Source organism: Limanda limanda, chromosome 8, assembly GCF_963576545.1.
Source record: "Limanda limanda chromosome 8, fLimLim1.1, whole genome shotgun sequence".
Lineage (NCBI taxonomy): Eukaryota > Metazoa > Chordata > Actinopteri > Pleuronectiformes > Pleuronectidae > Limanda > Limanda limanda.
The window spans coordinates 9,929,495-9,944,933 of NC_083643.1; positions in this window are offsets into that span (position 1 = coordinate 9,929,495).

A 15,439-nucleotide genomic window follows, 5' to 3' on the forward strand; every position below is an offset into this window, starting at 1 on the left:
TCTCGCTTCTGTGCTCAAATTAAATCAATTACTCCCATTCTGACCCTCCTCCATTATTCAGACTTGAGTTTACCAAGGTAGAGGCGCTGCAGCCCTATATTGAGTTCCAAAAAAAGAGCAATAAAAAATACATTATTTCTCCGTCTGTGGGAGCTTCAATAGAGGAGCTCAGCTTTGGTTGTTCTTTTCATTTCATTTTTTGGATTCTAGATATACATTTCGGTTTACAAAGGGCTTCAAATCGAGTAGTAAATCCATGATTAAATAACCAATTTCTTCAAAATGCAATAATGAGAGTGGTGAAGTCAAGCGATTCTCTAAAAACTAAATAAAATAAATTGCAATGCGATGAAACCTCTGAGACATATGAGAGCTGTGATGTCCTTGCCTGTGACTGTGACACTTTAACTTCCAATGGAAAGTAACGGACTAACTGTACACATTGCACAATCCCTCCACTGGTACTTATAGTATTTTTTATATTTTTTATATATCTTTCTAATTTATTCTTGCATAAATACACCACAGCCCATAGCAAAATTCTTGCACTTTCAAACCTGCTTGGCACTAAAACCCAGAATCTGATTCTAGAAATTAAACAAATGGGGGAGTGATTTAATGATATTACCTCAGGCAGTAAGCTCCAGAACTGAAGGGTCCTGACTGATAAAGCCTGGACATTAAAGTCTTGATTTAGGCTGCAGTCAGAGGAACCCTGGATCAGGATGTGATCTCCAGAGTACAAGAAAATCTGCAGTAAAGCTGTGAGTCAGATAATGAAGACCTTTAAATTTTAATCGGGGACTGATATACGAGCTCCGTTCATATGCTTGCAGGCAAATATGCATCCCCCTTCAAATGGAACCATGTGAGGGTTTATTTGGAGTCCTTCCCTCTGATGGGTCGATTTGGGCGTATTTGGAGTCAGTGTAGATTGGGGAGAGAAAGCATGAAATAAAGTGTGTAAGTAGGAGAGATGCAAGGATGTAATCTGTGGTGCAGTGCCTGATCAAAAACTGTTTTATAGCAGCATGAGCACCACAATATAACCTTAAACATTTCTGTTATTAGCAATCCAGTGCCACACTTTTCATGTCAGGATTCTGCAGCCTGTGTCTTTAGATGTATTTTCTGATCTTCACCCATTTTCTGTCATATTTTGTCACAAGATATTTTGCTTATGGAGTCTCTGAGTTTTGTTCATTGCAGCCATACATATACAACATTTTTCCTCTCTTGAGCTACTACAAGAATAAACTTAATGTATATACCACTTTCTAAATGTTGTAGCATAAAGGGTTCTACACATTATCCAATGTTGCTCAAATTCAAACCAAGCTTTCAGTGAATGTCACACAAAGGACCTCTGTCAATATCAGTTAATCCCCAGACAAAACCAAAGTTATGTAACCCAGCGTCTCACTTCAAATACAAACTTCAAATTCAGAAGTAAACACCTGGTCTAGGACTGTAAAGCAGACATGCCTCAAAAGGAATCACATAAAATATAGCTTGACAGTATTATATATTATAAATATTCCAATTCCACAACGGTGTTTAATTGTCAAAGCCTAACTGGAATATTGCATGGTTTTTCTGAAAACCTTATGTAATCAAACATGCCTTGACAGCTCCCAGTCTACGATCTCTTCTGTCAAGGCCATAAATCTGGAGAGGAAGGCAATGTCGTTAAAAACACATTTGGGATGGGCTTTCGAAAAAATGTATACCGTCTTGAATTGATTTTGTATTTCTTCAGAGACATATTTAAGTTTTTAATTGTTAGAATAAATATAAGTATTCTAAGTCTAATTCCAAACGACCTTCAGCAGCACATCGTAAGGGCTGTTTAAAAAATAAGTCGTTCTTTACTTTGTTTTCCTGATATTTATCAAAGAAAATATCCAGCCACCAGTAAAAAGTTGGTGTAAATCGTGTCAGATCTCAATTTCAATGCATCTGCCTCGTTGTCTTTTTCCACGCTCCACAGAAACAACACCTCTCAAAAGGCTTTCTGTCTTTCCTTCCCCCCCAATTGACTGAGGCTGAACAACAGCTCAGTATGGTCCCATGTTTCCCAGAGGAGAGTCCTGTCCACTTGGGCTGGGAGACTGTCCTGTTCACAGGCCCTGCTGCGCTCACAGGGCATCATCAATAGAAACATGGGCAGCTCTTAACCCAAAGCTGACTGGCCTGGGAATTGTAATCCTGAGCAGAGTACCTGGGTAATGATGAGAAAATGCCTCCATGAGAACTCTGCAGTTAATGCTGGAGAGGCGGAGGGGTAAGATACTTAACACCGGACTTAAACCAAATGTTTAGGTTTCCGTCCAGCTTCCCAGTCAGGCTGACGGACCCTCTGTGCTTTGTCCTCCGACTGAGGAGAAAAGCCCTTTGAACTCAAATATCCTGGCACCAAGAATCCGCACACAGCTCCACTGTGGGATGTGGGACTGCTAATGTGAAGTCCTGATTCAACTGGAGGTGGGACAGTCGATTTTTCCGGAACTTCACTGGTTGATCAGTTGGTTGGTTTATTGGCCGATATGAGCCTTTCACAGACACTTTGTCTTTATACACACTTTAGACACTTTCACTTCATAGTTGTCGATATGTACTGATGCGAAAACATTTATTTTATAGATTGAATATGAAGAAAAGATCTGCATTTATGTTTACATGAACATTTTTAAATATTGTGACAGCGATTCAATCACATGTTTTGCTGGATTTAAACATGTTTTTCATGGTTATTTTGGGAAGATTTCTTACGAGCATTTATGAGCTTTTTAACTGCAAAGGTAGCCATGTTGATTTGCTTCGTCTGAAAGCATTCGGGAATGTCCGAATACCAATTTGTTTATGGGGGGGTTCGTGAACACACTATGGTTGAAGGGATGTTTGAAGGGCTAGACGGCCTCTACCCCTACATCACATAGAGAAATGGAAAACACTAATACTAGGGACAGGACCTTGGTGTTAGCTTGTTGGTATTATAAAGAGTCATTAGCCTTTTAGCGGAAATGTGTTAACAACCCTATAATATTATCGCCTGCATTCTCATTCTTTGCGAATTGTGCCTTGAGCAACTCCTCGTGCTACACCCACAACCGCTCTTCTTCCAGCTCAGTAATATATACAGCCTGAGCAGAGCGGCGTATTATGCAGTCATTACCAACCATATATGACCATATAAAATGGAAGAAAGTCATTTATACACCGCTACACAGCCATGAATAAATATACAAGACACTCATGTTTCAACACACAAAGCAATTTTACTGTATTGATGCAAAGCCCCAGCTGTGTTTTCATCCATATGCAGGCAGGCGACTGGATTGCACAGCCAAAAGGTGGCAGCAGTATGATTTATAGATGTGATTGTTTGACTCTGACAGCAGCTGCAGGAAGCCTGCGTGAAATCCGATGGCACCTACTGAACTGAGAAAGAGAACGTGTGTGTAAGAGAACATAGGGAACCGGAGAATGTGAATATAAAGATAGTACGATAGAGAGAGGATGAATGAACGAGACAGCAGGAAATACAGAGTATGAGCATGTGTTCACAGGTGTAGTTCCTTTGTTTGGCCAGTCGGTAACATTCTTTCGGTTTCGCTGGTCTTGTAAACGTAGCATTTACCATCATCGAAACCAATCTTTCAAATATAAAAGGCTTAGCACACAGTTCAATACTTGCATTTACCTCCTCTCCCCAGGGATGTTTTTGAAGACTTGCCAATTTGATTACCCTCGATTATTCTCGTAAAACTTCTCTGGGTTTGCTGATTGCTCCTCAGAAGCCATCCCCACCATCGTATTAAAGGGACTCTTACCTTTGTTGCATTTTTACACTTTTTGTGGATAAGGTTAAATTGGTATTAATAAGGTAATGACACTCTAAAATGCAAGACAGACCCACCAGGAGTAAAAACAAACAATTATTTCACTCTCATAATATTTAGTGAAAACTTCAACCAATAAAATTCTTCGGACCGAAGGACCTTATTGGCCGACAGACCTGTCTGTTTGCTGCATGGACATGCAGGTTTTCCATCTGCTTCTTGTGGCGCATTCGGGCCCGCGTCATCAAGGCGCGGGCCCGAATGTATATAACTTACCGGTGCTTCTGAATCCGAATCCATTGCTTTGGTAAACAAAAACTCACGTGCGTGCGCGGAGGCAGTATGTTGTAAGTCTGCTTGTGTAAATAAAGTTTCTTCAAAAAAACACCGCGGATGGGAACCAGGGGGTGGGGCATTGGAGGAAGGCGGGATGATTTGAATGTGCTGTAATTCTCAAATGCAACAAAGGTAAGAGTCCCTTTAATGCAGGTGTAAATAGTAACTTTTCATCATGGTTTCTTCCCTAAACAGCTTAAAATGGCGCATTATACTTAAAACGTAGAGTTCTGCACACAGATTTTCCCACATCTGAAATTCAAATGTCCAAGTCTACCAATCACTTTGCGCTTGTCATGGTAAAGTTACAATAAGACCAATACGTGAAGAGAAAGACCAAAGTGCACATGGGCCCGATGTGTGTTTAAATCCCCAGAGTTGCATTGAATACACTGGAGAACCAATTGATTTGGGACATTTGCTGCCCTGTTTTTATCTGTATCCTTTTTGGCGTCACTGGGACGACACAGCCAGCGAAAGCAGGAGATAAAAGACTAGAAACCTGTACATCAAAGGAGTGATGGACTGAAGCTAACTGACCAACGTGCTTCCTAGTTGGACAAAGATTTCTCAATGGAAGACAAGCCACCGGAGTCACAGAGATTAGCACCATAGAGTCAAATCACACAGACTAATATCTATATCTGTTATATATGCATTCCTCTCTTTTTCTATTCAGTTGATATTGAGTAGGATGATTGAGCACCCAACCGGCCACACCTCTGCTTAGCATAAAGAAGAGAATCCTGGTATTTCTTATACTGACACTCCCTCACTGAGCACAGCCACGTGGCGGAGAAGCTCGGGTCATATTATTGTGTGTGTCTCATGAACCAAACCCGGTGAGGCGCATGGCTCGAAAATACCTGAGTTGGTCAGGGAGAGGTTTACTTGCGGCAACATGCAGACAGGGGCCACAAGGCAAGAAATAGCACAACACTGCAAACTTGTAGCAACTTGTTAATACAGTAACTAAGACGCATCAGAAACTGAACAAACCTGAGCAGGTTCAACGGTTTTCTCTCAGTTTATGGGTCAGAGGTGTTAAGCAATCAGCAGTGACGTGTACAGGAATGTGGCGATGTGTATAGCTCAACTCAGGTTGAAGCTTTGGTCTCACACACTTTTATCAGGCCATCTATCTGTGAGCAACCTCTTTTTAGAACCTTGGACTTCTTCCTTCTTCCACCTACCTTCTTCCTTTACTTCCTATTATTGAAATGGGCCCTGGAGGCCACCTAACAATTACACATTACTATAGGTCCGACTTGCACAGGCAACCTATGAGATTTTTTATAAATGTTATGAATATAGAAGGGAGGGGGGATTATGAGGCGTTGAGGCAAGATGGAGTGAGGAAGTGGACAAGATGGCTGCGAGTCGTGGCGTGGGCAGGTGATCAATACGCCAATGAGCAAACAGAGGCACAAAGATTGAAAAACACTAAGAATTAAACCACAACAAAACGGCGCCGCTATGACCGCAGTGGGTCGTACAACGATCTGGCGAGGAGTGGTTGAAGAGCCGGGGTTTTATACTGGAGTTGATGAGCGACCTAATTTCCAAAGGAATATCATTTCCTGTGCCATGTTTTGACTGAACTTTTTACTAAACTTCTACAGGTCAAGAAAAAAAAATCTGATGTTAGTGGGACAAATCATTCTCAGTTTGAAAAATGTCCACATTATGGTTAAACTTCGATTAAAATAATAAAGGTAAATGAAATGTCAGTTGCAAGTTATTTCAGGCTGTCAACAAAAAGCAGAACTTCTCTCATTCTCAGCCCAGCTTCGATATCATCCTGCCCGAACCTTCTCATTCTCCAATAGCAAGAAGCATTTTCTGTCACTTAGATGTTTTTCGCAAAATCTACGACTGAGACTATAACATAATTGCATTTATTGAATTGCACTGAATTCTGTCATATTACGATTCATATGTGCTACAGCAGCTGCGTATATATTATTCTTATCCTAATTGTTAAAGGTTGCAAGGTTAAAACCAAACACAAACACTGTTGCATAATGGCCTGCAGGCACATCAAAGTGTTTAAACAGTTGGGTCTGATCCAATTATCAACATTTACATGTCATGTCTGGTGCAGAGGTGGAAAATCCACATACCTGAGAAGTCGCTCCACCTCTATCACACGCTCACCGATCGTCAGTGTTCGGCTCCGGAATTTTTTTCTTATTGCTCCCTTCGCTCTCATTTGCAGCCTAATATGCTCTGAACACCTACAGAGCTCTGACCCAAACGTAATTGCTCAAACAATTCAGTTCTACCTCCTCTCATGATTAGTCTGATGAGCAGCGCTTGCACTTTAGTTAGATTGGATGACCGTGAGTGCTGCTGTATCACCATCTGGGGAAGGTCTGCGAACAGCTTTGTTTTTTAACGAGCCGTGCTGTATTATTGGATTTTTTAAAGGTTGACGGACACTCAAGGTGTTTTCTTTGTAAGAAGGAGGATGCAAAAAGGGTTTATCAGGTCAAGTGAATGAAAAGAAAGCCTGGTTTCTACAAGCCGGTAAATTCTGGAAAGCAAACTGGATCGTGCAAAGTGGCGTCTAGCCGTCTAAAGTCACGCTTAAAGGATGAAAAGCCCGTGGTCATAGTGAGCGGCTGTAAAAGCTCCAATAGGGGGAACACACCTTCTATCAGATTTGAGCACCTGTTTGTTGAGCAAGAAGGGAAATGGTTTCAGAAGAGCCAGTTCAAGCACTTTTCGATATAGCATACTAGCATCTTCATTGTGCCTTTGGTCCATCCAGACAACGCTCAACTTTGAACGGCCACTTGAGTCCTTGACAGGTAAACCTATGTTTTTCAGCCATTTGAACCAATTACGTGGCGTCCATGGCTGCCTCACAAACAAGAACCATTAACCTGTTCAAAGATTTCTACCCCAAAAGCACATTGGGCAGAAATAGGAAATCACTTCTCAGTCGTGTTAAAATTCCATATTTCCTTGTTTTGTATTTAAATTGTGTTTGTGATAACGATGTGCAGCAACTCTGAACTTTATTATTATCACATTGTTTTGAATGTCTCTCACCAACTCATAAATGTCCAATATGTCGCTCAGCGAAGATTTAACTACACATTACATTGATTGAATTGATTTCCTGTCAGTCATTGTTGAGGATACAACATGATCCAGGTCCACCTCCTCCAGTGATGGATGGATGGAGAGAAAGAGAAACTGAACGATTTTTAGGGAGGGTAAAGACATGAAAACAGGACAGGAGTAGGTTCCGATGGGTAAATTGCGATGTACATTTTTCGAAATCACCCGACATTTATAGACAATTTATGTCTCGGGCAACATATTCTTAATTATCTTTCTTGTGCGTTTTTAATTGTTTAAATTGCGCTTCAGCCAAACCTTGTTCGTCTCAGCCAAGCACACAACATTTGGGTTTCACAGAGAAGAAGAAAGCTTCGGGCTGAATTATCCTACAGCAGCTTTTCTGTTAGAATCGTCGCAACTATTATGGACCGATCTGGTCAACAAGTTGTTTTGCACGAATTTGCTTTGCTGCTCTTAGTCACTAAAACTAGATTTCACATTATTTTGTCATTCTGTTCGTTTCTGACAGACGTGATGCTTTAGTCATCCATGGAATATGATGTGTTTTTAATTTTCAAGGGGGCGAGTAAAAGTTTCCCAAGATATTGGACAAAACATGGGAAAACAGAAATCATTGTCACCACCACCAACACCCACCTCTTGAGCCAATCCTTGCAGCCCTTTTCCTCCTTCGTAAAATGCACGCACACTTTTCCATTTTGCACAGCCAACTTATTTTTGTTCCACCTGATCCTTGACTCCACGAGCTAGAGTCAAACAATATTTGCCACATTCTGTCACTTTGGGTCAAGTCTGCACCTTCACAGTCCTGAAGCGTCCAAACTTTCCTCAAGCCTCTCTCCCACTTACATTTACCATCTATCCCAATTAACGTTTATACAGTTTAACATGGATAAACAAAGTCTAAAAAGGAAATGCATTAGTTCTTCAGTGTACATTGTGTGACATAATATGATGTAGAAGATTATGGATGCTCTCATGTTGAACCAGAGCCAAGAAGTAAAGGTATTAACAACCAGTTTGTCCCATGGGAGGATGATGGGAGCAGCTCGTCCTCTGCATGTTAACACACGATCTAAGGGTAAAGGACGTTTTTCACTTTCAGGAAAGGTTCTGAGGTTTTGGCACTTGTCCTCCTCCCAAACAGGTTTTTTTTGTTGTATCCTACTTGGTGTGTGAATCGTCGAGCGTGAGAGAGAGAGAGCAAGAGAGAGAGAGAGAGAGAGAGAGAGAGAGAGAGAGAGAGAGAGAGAGAGAGAGAGAGAGAGAGAGAGAGAGAGAGAGAGAGAGAGAGAGAGAGGGTGAGAGAGGATGGGTACCGTATAGGCTGCATCCTCAACCAACGGGAGCTGGCATTCCCACGAAGAGGGGGGGAAGGGGGGGCTGTAGGAGGTGGGTGGGGGAGTAAAACGCCGTGGTGCGAGGTGAGGCTCAGCTCATTCAGTGGGATCGCTGAGCTGCGGTGCTCCCTCGGATTTTTTACAGAGAAAATCCCTTCGTGTCGGTGTGTGAATCCGCTCCTGTCCTGGACCACTGCTCGCCCCCCCCACCCACCCCGGCCACACGTCTCTCCGAAGCGGATCCGATAAGACCCTGAGAGGGGACAAGACCAAAAACTTTTCATCACCGCAGTTTGCAACAAAGGTAAGAGGCTGTTTTTATTTTTTTTTAAAATTCTTATTATTTCAGTCTGCAAGCAGGAGAGGAGGAAGAGTGGTGCGTCTTCATCAGAGCTGCATTTGTTTTTTATGGATCAATTACAGGTCAATTAAAAACCACTGATTTCATCGAGAGGTTGTTTGCGCGTCAAAAAAAAAAAATCAGATTTCAAGTTTAGCAGCAGAGCTTCTTCAAATCATCCACTGAGGGTTTCTGCACACCAGTCAATTTCAGATTTGTTTTCATATTCTACACTTTATCATAAAGACAATAACATAAAGGCTTGGAGTGAGAGGCTGCGGTGGAGAAGTCCAGGAGCGCAGAGCGTCAACATTACATTACAGGGCTGAACAAAAGAGCTGCAGTTACTCACACCTTTCTTTAGGTTTCTTCAGATTCAATTAAAATGTATATTACGCATAACCTTTTTTCCCCCTTTTGTCAATTACACCCCGACCAACAGGCAAATGCGCAGTTATGTCTCAGGCAACTCTTTCTTAATTCTCTTTCTTGTGCGTTTTTTTAATTGTTTAAATTGCGCTTCAGCCAAACCTTGTGCGTCTCAGCCAAGCGCACAAGGTTTCGGTTTCACAGAGAAGAAGAAAGCTTCGGGATGACTTATCCTACAGCAGCTTTTCTGTTAGAATCATCGCAACTTTTATGGACCAATCTGGTCAACAAGTTGTTTTGCAGGAGTGTGCTTTGCTGCTCTTGTACAGATCACAAAATTTGTCAATCTGTTCGTCTCTGACTGACATGATGCATTCTCTTTTTATTATCTTCCCTCCTGTGAGGCTTAATTGGTGGGAGTCTTCCGCCGAATTCCATGTGTGTCCATGTGTTTTTCATTATACCAGAAAAAGCTCCACAACAAGGGGGCGCGTCAATTTTCCCCAGACATTGGACAAAAGATGGGAAAACAGAAATTCTTGTTACCACCAACACCCACCTCTTGAGCCAATCGTCGCAGCCCCTTCCCTCCTTCATAAAACGCATGCACACACACGCGCACGCACACAGTTTTCCAATAGCACCATCAGCGTCGCCATGGAAACCGACTGTCTTGGCACCATCAGTTGATGCCAGCAGCATTACTCTTGGCTGGTCACATGATAAACGTGAACAGGGTGTGTGTGCAGACGCCTTCCTCCACTGGGTGTCGATGATTGGTTTACATGTTGAGGTTCCTGCACGAAACAGATAAGGAGAAGATATGAGGGTTTTTTTTTCTTGTCTCAATGGACATGTTGCCTAGGTGGTCCATGGTGGAGGGAACTGGCTGTACCATGTGTACTGTGTGGAAGGGATGTGATGTGAAGAGGCCCTGGCCTTCAGCGTAATTGCAGGGAGAGACTGTAAAGGAAAGTGTCCAAGCATCTAATGCGTTTTGTCCTTTCCCCACAGGCGGCTCTGCTACTGTACTGTGGCATTTGCTGCCTTTACATCAATCAGAGCTCACATACGCTGAAAGGCAGGATGAGTCATTTGAAAGAAAACTCACGTCTTTTCAAAAAAATCTTAAATAAGCATTGTGCATGCCGCCTCTACAGCCAATTCACACACATGCGATTTTTACATCAGTGGGAGTGTTTGGCCACATTATGCACATAATTTGCATTTGTTCACAGAGGAGAGCATCATTAGTGAAGGGGAATTCATGCAGAGACTTCTCTCTGGGCGTGCTACATTAATCCTTCTTACCTGCGTTTGTCAGGAAATAATAGAAAACAAATTTCCTTTCCAGGATGTTTTGTCATGTGCCTTCTTCTTTCTAATATTCCTCTCAACATTTTGTGACGTTCACAGTTCAAACAGCTTCCTGATTAATTCAGGCTGTTGAATAAATTGGATGGATTTAAGTGAAGATATATGGAATGATACTTTTTCTTTATAGACAATGTGAGCTTTAATATATATATAAACACCTTATTAAGGAAACTCACTGATGGATGAAAAAATTGAGTTTAAATCAATTTGGTGATTGTGACAGTAAGCATTGATTGTGATGGAAAACCACGTCGAAATGTGACTGTAACTGTCAGGGTAATTACATTTGAAATAAGAAAGGACCTACCTTTGAATGCACACACATACACACACACACACACTCACACACACACACTTACAGGCTGTCACATGCCCAGACTAGAGCCTGCAGCGTCGCCTTTCACCAAGTGGAAGTGAAATGAGTCAAAATCATATTTCTCAGAACGTGTTATGCTAACCATCTGTGCAGACGCTGCTTTAATTAGGGTAGTTGCTCAGGGTGCTCAGGGCAGAGTAGATGTTTACATGCATGTGTGTTGTGTGAGCGCGTCTTTGTTCTGCGATGCACACACACACACACACATACATACACACACACACATACACTCGCACATACCAATGCACATACACGCCTACATGCACACACAAATAGGGGGAGGGTAGTTGTGTAGATATGCAAGTCAGGGGTAAATAATAAAGGGAGGAAAAGGAAGTAACAGCACACTGGCCCCAAAAAAATCAATATGCTGAACTGACAGCTTCTCCATTGACTGTGAAAATTTAATTTCTACCAATTGATCTCGACTGGTTTCCTATGGATCGGTTTGAGTGTTGGGCTTGAGAGTTATTATTATTATTATTAGAAGACGAACGCTCCGGATGGATTTGTGTGGGATACTCATGTGATGAGTGGTAATGGGAGACCAGATGGCAAATGAGCCATCACCAGCGAGCAGGAATGATGATTAAAAGAAAATTGCATTTACACTGCTGCAGAGTAAGCCGGAAGATTAAATGAATACTATAGGATTGTCACATGTAATGGAGAGAATGTGGCTTTATGGTTTTATTTTTTTATAGCAAGACATCGTTATGTTTTTAATATAAGACCTGAGAGGCTGCAGATTGGGCCCCGTCTATTTCCCTCTTTGTGTTCAGGTTTCGTGTTGTTTAGCTCCCGGGAAAAAACAATGAAACCCTTTAAACAATGTGGAGACACTTCGTCTTCTGCCAGATAAACTGAGATTTGACACTGCCAGAAGTGTTGGAGAGAGCGGGGGAGTAACACCGAGATGTGGGAGTGACGGAAAGTGAAGAAGACGAGGAGCACTGACAGTAGAAGATAGACCTCTCTCTGTTGTTCCGAGGAGACAAATGGCCAAAGGATGGAGTGAGGGAGTGTGTGAGTGAAGAGGGCAGAGGCTGGGGTAGCGTCTCCGCTCCTTGATGTGTCTCCGTGAGCTCTGCCAGTGCACGAGGGAGTGAAGAAGAGGCCGCACACGCAGCCCGGGGGTGCAACACATGTCACCTGTCCAAGCGCTGGCCAAGTCAAACCTCTCGTGTCACTGCCGCAGAGAGTGATGTAGATAGAGGGTGAGAAAAGAGAAAGGAGGCGGAGAAGACGCTGGCCAAAGTGATGGAATTCAAAGGGAAAGGGTTTTTTAAAAAGGGCAGGAGCTGGGTAAAAAGATGGAAGACAGGAAACAGGTGACAGGGGAGGCGTCTAGCAATATGTTAGTGCGTCCCCGAGTGTGTGTGGGTGTCCTTGTGCGTCCATTCATGGGACTCCTCTGTGCCTTGCTGGCAGTCTGTGGCATCCAGTGCTTGAGTAATCCTCCTGGGAACACGCTGAAGCTGCCAAAGTGCCATCCAGTTCCTCTTTTCACTCTTTACCACCCTCAAGCTCGTCCGTCTCTGTCTCTTCTTTTCTCACTCTCTCCATTCTCCTCTCTTTTTTCACTTAGTTGCTCCTTTCACTTCCTCAGTCCTCCCCAAATTACTTTAATATCCCCTCCTTCAATTCTGCACCTGATGTTCCCTGAACGTCATTACCTGCTCTCTTTACTTCGCCCGGACATTGGATGGTTATCCGTCTCCTCTTCATCACCGTGATCCCGGTGTGAATCTTCCCACTATGAGGGATTCATGCTCGTTTTTGTTTCGTTTTTTTTGCTCCTGTGGTCCTGCCTATAGAATCAGTGTACCAGTTCTCAGAGAGCTGAACAGAGTGAGGCCTTTCCCATGGGTTGACCAAACAAAGAGCCTGGCTCCCTTCTCTTCTGTGTGACTGCACAGGAACAGAAACACAGGCATTCAGCAGCGAGCCTGCTGCTGGGCGGCGGAGCGATAGATCTCTGCTGGCTGTGGTCGAGGCATTTCCTCCGAGTTTGCTATGAGACAGCAGCAGTCATTAAACTGCCCAGACAATCTGTAAGGGAAGGAGCAGAACCTCCCAAAGTGGACGCACGTGTGTTGATCATTGAATGGACTCTTTTCAGCTATTAATCTGGTTTGCTTTTTAATAACAACTCATTTGCAATCCATTTTCTATACGTGTTCTGAGGATTATTCCACGTGCTTTCTTGTGATGACATCTATCGTGGGATGAAAACACAAAGAACACAGTTGTACATTGAGTTGAGTTGACTTTGCTAAAGATATTGTTTGGAAACTATGTGAGTTTGATGAGCTCATAGGTTAGAACAGAAATGGACAATAATCAACAAATCATAAAAACAAGCTTCAGCATTAAAAGTTGTGTTACATATTGTAATATAGAGAAAACATTGAATGAATGCAGTAGAATGAAAGCAACTATAAAATTTAAGAATAAACGTACACTTTTCAATCGCAACCAAAACGATTTCAATTTATTCTAATTCAGATTTATGAATCTGAAACAATTTCAATGTTCTTGTAGTTCATCATGTCTAAAGTTGAACGAACAAATGTCTGTGTTGCCAGTGCAAACACCATGTGGTGTTGGTTCCCATCCGGTAGACACAGGTCAGAGGTCAAGGTAACTGTCTAACCACCAGCCTGTCAGGTCTACCAGTTCAGAATATTTACATTGATTTTCAAAGCTAAGAGACGAGTGTGAGGGAAACACATCCTGAAAAACAGTGCGAACTCCTCTGATCGTTTTTTTTACACATTTCTGAGAAATGTATTTTCACTATGACTCAGACTCGGGCCCCAGAGGGGACTGAGTCAGTATTTACCGGTTCAGTGATGGCCTCATCCCACCCACCTTTCCACCACTGTCCTCCCAAAACCCCAAAACACCCACATCCCTTTGGCACCTGCTACGTCGGAATTCAGGTCAGCAGGGGGGAGTCACGGAATCGCTCCGAGAGTGAACGGGAAGCAGGGGTCGGACCGGGGGGGTGGAGGGGTGGGGGGGGGTCTCGTTTTTGTGTTGTTGTTTCTTCTTCCTTTCTCTTGGCACCAACGACCATGCCAGTGAGAACAATCGGCCCTCTGTGTGGCAACAAAAGAATCATAATTAAAGCACATTGAGTGAGTCGTTCAAAACAAATAGACGACTTCATCCGCAGATTCAGTCTGACGGATTCCCTCTGTGTTATAAGGTGTGTGGGTGGTGGTGGTGGTGGGGGGCTGGGTACTTGTGCCATCGCTCTGTAAACATTATGGCTCAAGACACACACTAAATAATATCTAGGATTAAACTGGGAAAGAAAATCGGACTTCTGCGATTCGCCGACACGTGACTGGCAAGCGAGTCCAGCGCCTGAGTGACAGGATGGTCCGGCGGCCCACCAGTAAGACGGCCCACTTGACAGTCAACTCCACCCACCGATGTGGGGGGGCCACTGGGATGTGTCCCCATCCTCAGTCTGACATTTCAATATAAATCAATAAATCTCTAATCTTTTTACTTTCATTTAAATTCTCGATCTAATATTCTGGATCATATAACCAGAAGATGCTTCAGAATAAATGAAGGAGGTCTGTTTTTGTTCCTTGTGGAGAAATTGATTGAGAGATTGAGTTGCTGTGGATGTTTGTCTCCTTCGCATCCTTTTCCTTTTTCTGGAGCAGAGCTTTTATGACAGGTTCATAATGAGGATAATGGGGTGGGGGGGGGGGATCAGTGAAAGGGGAATAAAGAGGATGAAGAGGAAAAAGGAGGATTGGATAATGCCTCGAGGTTCCATATGGTGACAAAGATGTAGCTGCCTCTTACTTTCACACATGATCCTCCTGCTGTATCCGCTGACAGGGAAGGTGACTGGGAAGTTAAAATTTAAATAAAACTATTCTCATCACCAACTTCTCTCACTCCCCCTCCCCTGTCTCCCCCCACCTTCCTCTTCCTTTGCCCCTTTTTTCTTCTTCTTCTACTATTCCACAAATCCTCAATTAAGTGCGTAATGGGCCCCTGAGGCAGGTTTGTGTGCCTCTTTGTTCGGCTCCGGGGGCATCGCTCGGCACTAACGCTCCTCTTGAGTGTGTAAACAGCCCCGGAGCGGTGGGAGCACGGAGCCGAGCTGCCACTCGTCCGCTCCATCTCACAGAGCTCCATCACTTCTTCGGGGACGTTTCCTGGAGCCAAACACGGGACGTGCATGAGAACTTGGGGTTGAAAAAAGGAAGAAAACACACAATGCCCCACACACTCGGAGGAGGAACATCAGCGCCCACGACCACCTCCCTCTTCTTCCGGAATAACCCCCCCCCCCTCCACCCTCCTTTTTATTGGGTCTCTCTCGCTTTCACTC